The 11728-nt window shown below is 45.0% G+C and overlaps 1 long non-coding RNA gene across 3 annotated transcripts in view; it reads right to left on the bottom strand.

Annotated features, from left to right (window-relative positions):
* Positions 1–315: 315 nt before the first annotated feature.
* Positions 316–11728, bottom strand: part of LOC144577358 (uncharacterized) — a 282043-nt gene continuing 270630 nt past the window's right edge. For all 3 annotated transcript variants that reach the window (XR_013521050.1, XR_013521051.1, XR_013521052.1), the window contains one exon: positions 316–5053. This is a non-coding gene — a long non-coding RNA (uncharacterized LOC144577358). The remainder of the gene's footprint in view (positions 5054–11728) is intronic.

The following is an 11728-nucleotide window of genomic DNA, read 5'->3' as shown; positions in this document are numbered from 1 at the left end:
TGCAATGGCACGATCTCGGCTCACCGCAACCTCCGCCTCCTGGGTTCAGGCAATTCTCCTGCCTCAGCCTCCTGAGTAGCTGGGACTACAGGCACGCGCTACCGTGCCCAGCTACTGTTTTGTATTTTTAGTAGAGACGGGGTTTCACCATGTTGACCAGGATGGTCTCCATCTCTTGACCTCGTGATTCACCCGCCTCGGCCTACCAAAGTGCTGGGATTACAGGCGTGAGCCACTGCGCCCGGCCTAAGGTTTTTCTTGATATTCATATTTTTGTCTTGTGTAAAAATATTGAGGCCCACATTTGCTAGGCATAGTTGTGTTGCCGAATAAACCTAAAAGTGGGTGCATAAGACCAAAGAATTGATTGATACTCCATGTTAATGTTGGAGAAGTTGCACAGCCTGGGTAGGCAGAGAGTTCAGGCCTCCAGGTGTTTTGCCCAGCTTCCACAATACCCATACCCTGAACGTATCCAGGAGGAACACTGACCATGCTGAGGGTGTTGGTGGGAAAGCTTGCCCCAGGGCCAACTGAGCTCTGTGTACATGTGTGTTTGTGGTATCAGTGTGTGTGTCTAAGGAAGACAGGATGAACAAAGAAGAAAAATCATACTTTAGTTGACAGCAGTGCTGGTCTGCAGCCCAAATGAGATTTGCAGGTAGACCTCCTCAGAGACTCCAGCAAGAACCCCAACAAGAGTGGAAATGAGGCTGCAAAGTAGCCAGGAGGCACCACTGGGCTCTGGCCAAGCCTAAAGGAATCAGAGGATGATTGGGCGTGATGGCTCACACCTGTAATCCCAGCACTTTGGGAGGCTGAGGCAGGTGGGTCACCTGAGGTTGAGACCAGCCTGACCAACATGGAGAAACCCTATCTCTACTGAAAATACAAAAATTATCCAGATGTGGTAGCAAGCACCTGTAATCCCAGATATTGGGAGGCTGAGGCAGGAGAATCGCTTGAATCCACGAGGCAGAGGTTGCAGTGAGCCAAGATCACACAACTGCACTCACAAGAGCAAAACTTCATCTCAAGAAAAAAGAAAGAAAGAGAGAGAGAGAAGGAAGGAAGGAAGGAAGGTAGGTAGGAAGGAAATAAATAAATCAGAGGACAAGGTACAAACAACAGAAGCAGCAGACCTTAGCAGGGCAGCAGCATCCGGGTGGACAAATGACAAGAACATCCAGATCGGGGAGCTACAGGACCTCATGCTTGAGGTCTCTGACCCCATCCATCATGAAATTGCAGTTTCTGGGCAAACAATCCAACTCTCTATATATTCATGTATTCTGATGTCGTCTTAGAGAGGAGCTGGTGGAAGACTGAGAAATCACCACTTTTATCCAGAGAGATGGAACATTAAACAAAGGGATCCTAAATGGTTACATTGGACCAAGGTTTAACCAGATTGGACCTTTATTTATTTATCTCCTTGCTGCTTACTTAGTGGTTAGGTGTCCACAAGGGTATCTGTCCTATTTATGTAAAAATACCAATTTTTAATTTTTACCTATCTGATAAAATTGCAACCACATAATATGTATGTAATTGTGTACATTTTCTGAGTATATGGTACCCCAGGTTATAATCAGCTCAGATATTTAAAGCTGCTGGCTGTCTTGGTACAGGAGAAATAGGGTAGGCACTAACCTCAAAAAGACCTAGACTTGAACCCATCTCCTCTACTCTACTTCCTCCCTGTGGGAACCTGGGCAAGTTACTTAACACCTCTGAGTCATGGTTGTCTGTAAATGGATTTAACATGGCTCATCTAAGAGGGCTGTCCTGAAACTCAAAGTTATCCTTGGCTGGGCACGGTTGCTCTTGCCTATAATCCCAGCACTTTGGGAGGCCAAGGTGGGTGGATCACTTAGGCCCAGGAGTTTGAGACCAGTCTGGGCAACATGGCAAAACCCTGTCTTTGCCAAAAGTACAAAAATTAGCTGGGCATGGTGGTACATGCCTGCAGTCCCAGCTACTCAGGTGGCTGAGGCATTTTAATCTCTTGAACCTGGGAGATGAAGGTTGCAGTGAGACCAGATGGCCCTATTGTACTCCCACCTGGGTGACAGAGTGAGACCCTGTCTCAAAAAAAAAAAAAAAAGTATATATTTTTTTTTGTTGAGTGCCCCGTTCAGGACTTGTCCCTCAGTAAATGCCCCACAAATGTCACTTTTTTTTTTTCCTCACTCTAATTAACTTGTACATCAATAAACAAATGACAAATTGTTTCTTAGCTAACTTAGTTCAGTTAACTTTCAATAAATTGTCTTAGGTATTTGGTGGGATAATCCAAATTAAAGTATTGGCACATTAAGAAGACACCATTTTTTCTTTTATGCCAGTTTCAACTGTAACCTCTAGATGTCTTTGTGAATCTTCCTCTCTATCCAATTATGGCTAAAGGTACAGAAAACTGCTCAGCCATTGGTGTTAATGATTAGTCATAAGAGAGTCTGTATGTGAGAAGAGAGCTCACTTCACTCTGCCCATCCATGTAGCCATCTCCATCCCCCACCGCAGGATGAGGAAAGATATTCCTTGAATTTGACCCTTTAGACTGCGTCTACTCTTGGCCTTAGAGTGTGGGTATAACCCCCATGCAAGGGACTCTGCAGGTGGGGCATCCAAGTCTGCAGGGCTTTCTGATACCCTTAAGGCCTCAGCCAGGATGGCAGCTCAGGGCAAACTCCTGTTTGGAGCTGTCCTGTGGGGCATTTTCCACAAGAAGCTGGTTTTTTTCCATGGGACATGATTTAGCTTGCATGACTGAGCTGGGTAAGAATTAGCCAAGTAAGGGAGGGTTTCTGCCGGATGCATTGGGACAAAATATTGAGCATTTGTTTCAACTAACCCCAACAGCTGAAAGCAGAATAAATGGCCATTGAAAAGGTGAGGGAAATGACTTTAATAAATCGTGGGGGTTTTTTTGTTTGTTTGTTTGTTTTCAGAGAGAGTTTCACTCTTGTCACTCAGGCTAGATTGCAGTAATGTGATCTCCGCTCACTGCAACCTCCCCTCCTGGGTTCAAGTGATTCTCCTGCCTCAGCCTCCTGAGTAGCTAGGATTATAGGCAGTATGCCTGGCTAATTTTTGTATTTTTAGTAGACAGGTTTTTTTTTTTTTTTGAGACAGTGGCTCACTCTGTCACCAGGTTGGAGTGCAGTGGTGTGATCCTGGCTCATTGCAATCTCCACCTCCTGGGTTCAAGCAGTTCTCCTGCCTCAGCCTCCCGAGTAGCTGGGATTACAGGTACCCACCACCATGCCTGGTTAATTTTTGTATTTTTAGTAGAGATGGGGGTTTCACCATGTTGGCCAGGCTGATCTCAAACTCCTGACCTCGTGCCTTCCAAAGTGCTGGGATCACATGTGTGAGCCACCATGCCTGGTGAGATGGGGTTTTGCCATACGGGCTAGGCTGGTCTTAACTCCTAATCACAGGTGATCCACCTGCCTCAGCCTCCTAAAGTGTTGGGATTACAGGCGTAAGCCACTGTGCCCGGCCTGTATGATATTTTTAAACAACATTTTCTACTCCATGACAATAGGATTCTTTTGAATTACATAAAACAGATACAAATGTATGTCCATGAATTGGTGGGTTTGGCCTCTCCCAGGCTACACTTTACGTGGCATAAAAGGCTTCTGGTGAATAACGTGGTATGGGGTGGCAGTGGGTGAGCAAGAACAGGAGAAAAAAAATCTCCCACCCGCAGTCCATTTCTTTCTTTTTTTTTTTTTTGAGATGGAGTTTCGCTCTTGTTACCCAGACGGGAGTGCAATGGCGCAATCTCGGCTCAGCTCACCGCAACCTCCGCCTTCTGGGTTCAAGCAATTCTCCTGCCTCAGCCTCCCGAGTAGCTGGGACTACAGGTGGGCACCACCATGCCCAGCTAATTTTTGTATTTTTATTAGAGATGGGGTTTCACCTTGTTGACCAGGATGGTCTCGATCTCTTGACCTCGTGATCCACCCAGCTTGGCCTCCCAAAGTGCTGGGATTATAGGTGTGAGCCACTGTGCCTGGCCTCCTTTTTTTTTTTTAAAGACAGAATCTCACTCTGTCACCCAGGCTGGAGTGCAGTGGCACAATCTTGGCTCATTGCAACCTTTGCCTCCCGGGTTGAAGTGATTCTCCTGCCTCAGCCCCCTGAGTACCTGGGATTACAGATGTGTGCCACCACATCTGGCACCTTTTGTATTCTTTTTTTTTTTTTTTTTTTGACACGGAGTTTCACTGTTGTTACCCAGACTGGAGTGCAATGGCACGATATCAGCTCACTGCAACCTCCGCCTTCTAGGTTCAAGCAATTCTCCTGCCTCAGCCTCCCGAGTAGCTGGGATTACAGGTGCGCGCCACCATGCCCAGCTAATTTTTGTATTTTTAGTAGAGATGGGGTTTCACCTTGTTGACCAGGATGGTCTCGATCTCTTGACCTCATGATCCACCTGCCACGGCCTCCCAAAGAGCTGGGATTATAGGTGTGAGCCACCGCGCCCGGCCAACTTTTGTATTCTTAGTAGAGATAGGGTTTCACCCCGGTGGCCAGGCTGGTCTCCAACTCCTGACTTCAAGTTATCTGCCCGCCTCAGCCTCCCAAAGTGCTGGGATTACAGGCGGGAGCCACTGCGCCTGGCTTGCAGTTCATTTCATTTTGAAGAGGACAAAACAAGAATCTGCTTTATTTTGGGGTCAGGAGTCTGTACTTTATTCCTGACAAATGACTGAGACAATTTGAGTGGAATATAGTTTGACATTCTACTTTCTGGATTTCCTTTACCTCTTTTTGTCTTTCCTTCGGTCCACTGGAGCTTAGACTGCCCAGTCTCCTTGAGCAACCCTGAGTAGATAGTGATCAAGGCTGCTTCTCCGCATGGAGTTCCCATGCATCTGTTTTGTTCTGCGCTGCTGCTGGTCTTTGGCAGATGGCAGGGATCATGCAGCAGTTGATCAAGGATGAGAATGAGACAGTGTCTGTGTGTTCTGTTATCCTCGGCAGAGGACGATCTCTTTCCCTTGGAGACATGAGTGGAGATACCTCAGGGAGTCTGTTGAGGCAGAGTTACCTGAAGTCAGTCAGAGTATAAGCAGGAAAAAGACAGGACACTTGAAAGCACAGATGAAGTCACAGGACATTAGATCAGGAAGGAGCCCTGGAGCCAAGGGAGGGCCAAACCTGGATCTGAGTCACAGCTGTATTTGGGATGGTTTTTGAGCTTGTATTTGGAGCTTGCTCTCTGTAGGGTGTCCTGTTAATAGGCAACCACATGTCCTAGTCTGCTCAGGATGCTATTGGTTTATGCCTGTTGCCTGGGGCAATTAACAATAGCACCCCATTTATTCTTAGACGTGTTCTCGCTGGGTGCAGTGGCTCATACCTGTAATCCCAGCACTTTGGGAGGCCAAGGTGGGTGGATCATGAGGTCAAGAGATCAAGACCATCCTGGCCAACATGGTACAACCCCATCTCTACTAAAAATATAAAAATTAGCTGGGCATGGTGGCAGGTGCCTGTAATCCTAGCTATTCTGGAGGCTGAGGCAGGAGAATTGCTTGAACCCGGGAGGCAGAGGTTGCAGTGAGCTGAGATCACACCACTGCACTCCAGCCTGGCGACACAGTGAGACTCCATCTCAAAAAAAAAAAAGTGTTCTGATTTGGATGATAGATTATATTGTCACCCTACCTAGTCACTGCACTAGATAGTCTATCAATATCCCAAGAGGATGCTATGCTTGACAGTCCAGTAAACATAAACTTAAAGCAGGACAAAGAAACTAGTCTAAATAGGTCAGGGATTTTATTTGAGAAGCTGTGTGTTTCCTAGTTCTTACTTTGTGTTAAATTTTAATAATATCCATTTTCTTTTGATCCTTACTTCTCTTCTTTCCTTCTAGCTAAGAAAGGTTTTTTTTTTTTTAAATTAACATTATACTGTAAATTGCTTTTTTTTTTTTTTTTTTTGAGATGGAGTTTCAATCTTATTGCCTAGGCTGGAATGCAAGGGCACAATCTTGGCTCACCACAACCTTTGCCTCCTAGGTTCAAGCGATTCTCCCACCTAAGCCTGCCAAGTAGCTGGGATTACAGGCATGCGCCACCACACCCAGCTAATTTTGTATTTTTAGTAGAGATGGGGTTTCACCATGTTGGTCAGGCTGGTCTTGAACTCCCAACCTCAGGTGATCCACCCACCTCAGCCTCCCAATGTTGGGATTACAGGCGTGAGCCACCGCACCCTGCCCACATTTCTTTTTTGTTTTTTCTTCTTTTTTGGTGGGGGGAAGCTGGAGTCTTGCTCTGTCATCCAGGCTGGAGTGCAGTGGTGCGATCTCTGCTCACTGAAACCTCTGTCTCCTAGGTTGAAGTGATTCTCCTGCCTCAGCCTCCAGAGTAGTTGAGATTACAGGTGCATGCCACAATGCCTGGCTAATTTTTTTTGTATTTTTTAGTACAGACGGTGTTTTACCATGTTGGCCAGGCTGTTCTAGAACTCCTGTCCCACCTGCCTCAGCCTCTCAAAGTGCTGGGATTATAGGGGTGAGCTACAGTGCCCAGCCTTATAAATTACTTTTTTTTTTTAAATTAAAAAATATATTTAAGTATTCCTCTGTTAACAGGTTAACAATGTTTGGCCACTACAAATCATGCATATACATATTTGCTTCGTATATACTGCATTTATTTCTGTTTTCTTATATGCCAATGAAGAAATCACAGGTAGAAAAATCGTAAGATTGGTGGGATGATTAAATGAGATAAGGCTTACAAAAGCACATAATACAGCACCTGGTAGAGTAAACATTCAAATAAGCCCTTATTATTATTCAAATAAGCATTATTATTATTACTTAAACATTACTGGTTCCATAAATGACTTTTTCTTGTCTCAGAAAGCCCTCACCTTAGGGCCGTCTGACTAGTGGAAATGGAGCTCTATGCCCTTTCAGGGTCATGGGCAAAGGCAGGGCATGTCTATATAAAATGCCTTCCTGACTGGGTGCAGTGGCTCATGCCTGTAATCCCAACACTTTGGGGTGCCGAGGTAGGCGGATCACCTGAGGTCAGGAGTTCAAGACTAGCCTGGCCAACATCATAAAACCCCATCTCTACTAAAAATACAAAAATTAGCTGGGTGTGGCGGTAGGTGCCTGTAATCCCAGCTACTCGGGAGGATGAGGCAAGAGAATTGCTTGAACCCAGGAGGTGGAGGTTGCAGTGAGCCGAGATCATGCCACTGTACTCCAGCTTGGGTTACAAGAGTGAAACTCCATCTCAAAAAAAAAAAAAAAAGCCTTCCTAAAGCATCACTCAGGACTTCAATGAGGGTTCCAAATAAGAAACCCAAAGTTCTTGTGGTCTATAATCCCTTTCAGCTCCCTGTTATAAAGTGAATATGATTATTTATTCATTTCTGTAGGGGCTAAAACGCCATTTGAAGTTGGCATTGAGGCATTAATTTTTTTCTCATCTCCAAAGCATAAGGTTCCAAAGACCTGCAGAGGTGAGGCTGTGAGAGATGGGAGGATGAGAGAGGCCATTCAAAGGAGAATGAGATGGAAGAAGTGGGCCTGCCACTCTTGGAACATGAGGTTTGTTTGGAGGAACTCCTGTAGAGACTGGAGTGGGAAGTGGCGAGGTGAAGAGCTGCCTCTACTTTTATGTTTTATAATACATTTTTTAGATGTTTCTTCCCAGCCTGAAATTGTCAATATGATTAAGAATCAGCTGTCTGACCTCAAAAGAAGGTGACCAGCTGCCCTTTAAATAAACTGTCTCTGCAGTTGAGGGCATCCAAAAAAAGCCACCTTTATATGGAAAATCAATTTTTCTCTTTGCTGTTTATTTTTTTTCTTAAAAAGCTTTGAACAACACAGCAAAAAGTAAGAAAGGAGGGCTGTGCTCCAGATGTGCAAGGTTTCCTAGAAGAAAAAAGATGTTAAAAGCTTCTTCACCACCTGTCCTGGTGAGACAAAGAGAGGACTTCACATGAAAAAGATAATCAAAGAAAAAAACTCCACTTGTCAGTATTCTTCTCTCTAGTTTTCATTTTAAAGAGGCACATCCTGACAAGCTGTAGAGTCTCTCCACTGACCAAAACCAAAAAACAAGACAAAGTAACTTAAAATAGGGCTGAGTAGAACTGAAGGTTTAAGAAACTATTACAAACAAAGGAAACACGCTAATTCTACCCAACAAAGATACAGGAAACATGTCAGGAGACAGAGGGAAAGAAATAAGACCCACCACCCATTTTACTCTTTGTCTGCTTTCGGAAGACTCACAGAATTTCAAACAAGTAAAAATGAAAATACAGAACATACTTTAACAAACAGATCAGTAGGTGGTTACCATGTGCCTACTTAGAGCGGCCCTTATTTCTCAGGGCCACGAGAGTGACAGCCCGGATGAATTAAGCTCAGAAGCCAGAAGCAAAAATTTCATTTTGGTCTTTAGTCTTATTCTCGTCTCAACCAGAGACTAACGAAAGTAAACCACTTTGAGTTGCAGCAGCTTTCCTTCCTATCTCTGTACTAAAGAGTTGTGAAAGTGCCTATTGGCACATATGAGGAAAAGGAAAAGCAACAAGCCTCATGTGACCACAATGAGGATGTCTGTGGAAAGACTCTTCAGAGGTGGGGGTGTCAGTGCAAGAGAGGAACAGCACACGGGACCCTTAGCCTTACCACTTTCTTTGAAAGGCTATAGAAACTGACTGGTAGGTGCCAGGCATTGTGATAGCTGCCATATATATATTCCTTAAAATAGCCCAATGAAGTAGAAATTTGTATTTCTGTTTCACACAAGAAGAACCCAGTTCCAGGTATCAAAGTCAAAGTCTCATATATATATATATATATATATTTTTTTTCAAGATGGAGTCTTGCTTTGTCACCCAGGCTGGAGTGCAGTGGCGCAATCTTGGCTCACTGCAACCTCCGCCTCCCAGGTTTAAGTGATTCTCCTGCCTCAGCCTAGGGAGTAGCTGGGATTACAGGCATGCACGAACCACACCTGGCTAATTTTTGTATTCTTAGTACAGACGGGGTTTCAACATGTTAGCCAGGCTGGTCTCAAACTCCTGACCTTATGATCTGCCCATCTTGGCCTCCCAAAGTGCTGGGATTACAGGTGTGAGCCACCGCTCCCAGCAAAGTCATATATTCTAAATAGAGGTGGGCCAATATTTGAACAAAGATTGGAGAAGAACCAATGTATTTGCTGTGCTGTGAGCAAGCATATTTGCTCTGAAATTTGAACTGAGAGGCAGTTCTGGAATGTTCTGCAGACTGGGGGCCAGAATTGGTACCCTGGCAAACCAGAGCCACAGGCATGATGGTATAGTAGCCAAGGAATCAGCTCCCTGTGGCAGGAATGAAGCACATGCAGAGAGAAGCGATCAGGAGTCAACGTGGACTCGCGTTTGTGCAACATTTAAAGCTACAGATAGGCCAGGTGCAGTGGCTCACGTCTATAATCCCAGCACTCTGAGAGGCCGAGGCAGGTGGATCGCTTGATCTTAAGAGTCAGAGACCACCTGGGCAATATGGCCAAATCCTGTCTCTACAAAAAATACAAAAATTAGCTGGGTGTGGTGGTGCGTGCCTCTATATCCAGTTACTTGGGAGGCTGAGGTGGGATGGCTGCTTGAGCTGGGGAGATGGATGCTGCAGTGAACCAAGATGACACCACTGTACTCCTGCCTGAGGCACAGAGGGAGACCCTGTCTCAAAAAAATTAAAAAGTTAAAATAAAAAAATAAAGCTGCAGATGATGCCTGAACCTCTCCCAAGCCCACCGGTTGGAAATCATCAGGAACTCAGACCAGAGCTAAGAATACTGAGCTAACATGAGTAGATTTTGTTCCTTGAAATCTTAAAGTGTCTTTGACCTACCCCAGACCCCTTGTCCTTTCTACTATAGCTCATTGCCTTAGGTAAGCATAGAAATACAGTAATTAAGGCCGGGCGCAGTGGCTCACGCCTGTAATCCCAGCACTTTGGGAGGCCGAGGTGGGTTGATCACGAGGTCAAGAGATCGAGACCATCCTGGTCAATGAGGTGAAACCCCGTCTCTACTAAAAATACAAAAATTAGCTGGGCATGGTGGTGCGCGCCTGTAGTCCCAGCTACTCGGTAGGCTGAGGCAGGAGAATTGCTTGAACCCAGAAGGCGGAGGTTGCAGTGAGCCGAGATCGTGCCATTGCACTCCAGTCTGGGTAACAACAGCGAAACTCCGTCTCAAAAAAAAAAAAAAAGAAATATAGTAATTAATTCAGGAAAAAGGTAACAAAAAGAAGTAAAATACAAAGAAGAAATGTGATCTGACGGCTAAAAGCATCCCCTCAACTCAGCTAATCACCACTTTCGTGGTTATTTTTGTTTAACACTATCAGAGTTTACTGAAAAAAATATGGAATCTAATTTCTTGAATATTTGCAAAGAAGACCTACCAGAATGATTCCAGTGCCAATGCTTCTGCCTGAAACTCAATGAGTGTGTCTTTCTTTTTTTTCTTTTTCTTTTTTGAGACAGAGTCTTGCTCTGTTGCCCAGGCTGGAGTACAGTGGCATGATCTTGGCTCACTGTAACCTCTGACTCCTGGTTCAAGTAATTCTCCTGCCTTAGCCTTCCAAGTGGCTGGAATTACAGGCATGTACCACCACGCCAGGCTAATTTTTGTATTCTTAGCAGAGATGGGGTTTCACCATATTGGCCAGGCCTGTCTTGAACCCTTGACCTTGTGATCCTCCCGCCTTAGCCTCCCAAAGTGCTGGGATTACAGACATGAGCCACTGCGCCGGGCTGAGTGTCTTTCAAGTCCCAGTCCAAGGACGTTACTAAAACTGCCTTTGCAAAAATTATAAATGAGAAAATCATGACTAACCTAACTGACTCCATTTTGCGTCTAACCTCCAAGCTGACTTTGTTCATTCCTAGGCGTGGTCCCAACTAACTTTGGGAGAAATTTAGTTTACAGTTTAGCTCTGAAACCAAGACAATAACAGCACTTTTGCAAAACAAACCCCCTTCCTGCCTGGGGACTAGACTGCTTTTTTGGAAGTAGCAAATTAGCTACAGCAATTATGGTTTAGGAGTCATGCAGCTGGAAGCTGCAAGATTCTGAACCTCCTCAAATTGTTCCTAGGGATAGCATCACTATTGTAAAACCTAAGATCAGTGCTTGCCATACTTTGCAGACCCTACACTTGATAGATCAGCTGGCACCACCCAGACGGATAAACTGGCTCATCCTGTCTTGTGGCCTCCACCCAGGAACTGACTCAGCGCAAGAGAACAGTTTCAACTCCCTATGATTTCATCTCTGACCTGACCAGTCAGCAGCTCCCCACTCTCCAACCCTCTACCCACCAAATTATCCTCAAAAACCCTGATTCCCAAGTTTTCAGGGAGACTGATTTGAGTACTAATAAAACTCCAGTCTCCCATATAGCCGGCTCTGCGTGAATTAAACTCTGTCTTTATTGCCATTTCTCTGTCTTGATATATCGGCTCTGTCTCGGCAGCGGGCAAGGTGAACCCGTTGGGCAGCTACGTTATTTGTTAAATGCCATAGCAAGTTCCTTGCTGGACGTGCAAGTTCGACCTCCTGGCTCCGGTGAAAGGAGACATATACCTGGCTTATTCTAAATTATACTAATTCCACACATCACCAGAAGAAAATTATTTGTGATGGCGAAACTTTTTTACTTACCTATAACC

This window comes from Callithrix jacchus, chromosome 8, assembly GCF_049354715.1.
Source record: "Callithrix jacchus isolate 240 chromosome 8, calJac240_pri, whole genome shotgun sequence".
NCBI lineage: Eukaryota > Metazoa > Chordata > Mammalia > Primates > Cebidae > Callithrix > Callithrix jacchus.
The sequence above is the reverse complement of the archived record's forward strand: the minus strand, read 5'-3'. Positions and strand labels throughout refer to the sequence as shown.